General features: G+C 35.5%; 1 non-coding gene across 1 annotated transcript; it reads right to left on the bottom strand.

Moving 5' to 3' along the window:
• Positions 1 to 1,019: 1,019 nt before the first annotated feature.
• Positions 1,020 to 1,126, bottom strand: LOC121203891 (small nucleolar RNA R71). Its single transcript, XR_005898823.1, has one exon. It is a non-coding gene; the product is annotated as a small nucleolar RNA R71 (small nucleolar RNA).
• Positions 1,127 to 2,000: the final 874 nt, after the last annotated feature.

The raw sequence follows: 2,000 nt of genomic DNA, 5'->3' as shown, positions 1-2,000 counted from the left end.
AATTTCCCAAAGTTTTTCCATTTATATTGTTTTGTTCTTTATTTATTAAAACACCAAAAATCTTTCTTTATGTTTAATAGTATTTAAAGTACTAATTAGCTCTATTTTTTCTTAGGTTAGAATTAATTTAGTGCTTGCCTCCCTTGAATACGATCTTCAGAGTACTCATTTAACTATATTATAACATGACTCATATACTTGTGGATACCGTCTATTCAACATATTTTGTACAGGATATCTACTTTGGGTGTTGGTAAATCTAAAGGCGGTCAAGTTGTTGGCGCCATTACCGGGGATGCAACATCACTAGATTGATTTTAATTTTTTCAGTTAATAGAATAATTAGGAAATTCTTAAATTATAGATACGATTTTATTTTCTTATTTTTGCTAACTTCTTTACTTTTTTTGGGGTTTAGTGTATGGCTCGTATTAGGGGAACACCTATAGAGCTAGCCATAGATTCAGAAAGAATAATTCATAGGAATCCTCGATAGTAATAATAACAGCAGATGCAGAACCAACCACTTTTTGTAGGCAATTTACCACCATGAGATAATCCATTGTTCGACTATGTTAGCAATAATAACGTGAAATATCTACCACCACCACCCCTCCACATCTACCCGCTAATATTCATATGGTGCACAACGAAAAAACCCTAATGTACTATGTGCTACCAAGTCTGGAAATGGTTCAAGGAAGTATAACATGATCAACCATCACAACTAATATTTTTGAGATCAAACCAGCAATGATCCAAATGATCTAGGATAATTTGCAATTTATAGGCACAACGACGGAGGACCCAAATAAACATTTAAAATGGTTCCTTCAACTTAGTGATACATTTAAATACAACGGAGTTACTGATTAGGCTATTTGCCTGCAGCTATTCCCCTTATCCTTAATAGATAACACTTTATCTTGGTTAAATTCGCAGGACCAGGATCTATTACGACATGGGATAAACCTGGAGGAAAATTCTTATAGAAATTCTTTCCTATTAGCAAAACAGTCCAACTAAGGACAGAGTTTGCAATGTTTAATCAATTGGTAGGAGAAAGTTTTCAAAAAGCTTGGGAGCATTTTAAAACATTAATTTAGAGATGCCCACAGCATGGATTACCTGGTGGTTAAGATTGCAAATGTTCTATAATGGGTTGGATTTACACGCATGATCAGGACTAGATGGAGCTGCAGGAGGAGCCTTAATGAACATGAAATATGATGACACATATGATCTAATAGAGAGTATGGCAATGAATTACTGCCAGTGGACAATAGAAAATCACACATATGGAAAGAAGCCATCCACAATCAAAGTTGTTCAAAAGGATGATAGATACCAACAAATATTGGACAGGTTAAAATGTACAGAATCCTCATCCAGTGCATTATCTATATGGAGGAGACTAACCTCTTTTCCATTACATCAATAATCCTACCAATGATGTGAATTACATCTAAAGTAGGGGTGAAAATCTCTATTCAAATACTTATAACCCTAGATGGAAAGATCATCTGAACCTGAGATGGGCAGAAACCAAGAAAGAGGTAATAATGTTAACCAAGCTAATAATGCTAATTATCAACCTCCTTATTTACAAAAGCCTCAAGAAATAGGCAACCCAAATGACCATATTGTATGTGGTCAATGCTTCGATCAGATCGAGGGGGAAATGCAGTCAATGAAGACACATGTGAAACAAGTGTAGTTTGAGTGCACCAATTTCGGAAAAAATTGACTAAACTAGAAGATCAGATGAACCAATTGATGAGAATGATGAGAGACATTAAGAGACAATTGGCACTAGCATTCCTAGTAATACTAAAGATAATTCTCAAAAGGAAGGGAAGGAGCATCTGAAAGAAATTACATTATGTTCGGGCAAAGTACTGAGTAGCCTAGAGACACTGGCTCACATTGGAACCGAAGAGAGTGCCGAAGATCTTCAAGAAGACCCTCAAGAAGCTAACAAAAAACTAGACCCAGAGGAG

The sequence above is a fragment of the Gossypium hirsutum genome, chromosome A07 (assembly GCF_007990345.1).
Source record: "Gossypium hirsutum isolate 1008001.06 chromosome A07, Gossypium_hirsutum_v2.1, whole genome shotgun sequence".
NCBI classification, from domain to species: Eukaryota; Viridiplantae; Streptophyta; class Magnoliopsida; order Malvales; family Malvaceae; genus Gossypium; species Gossypium hirsutum.
This window is presented reverse-complemented; position numbering and strand designations above follow the sequence as displayed.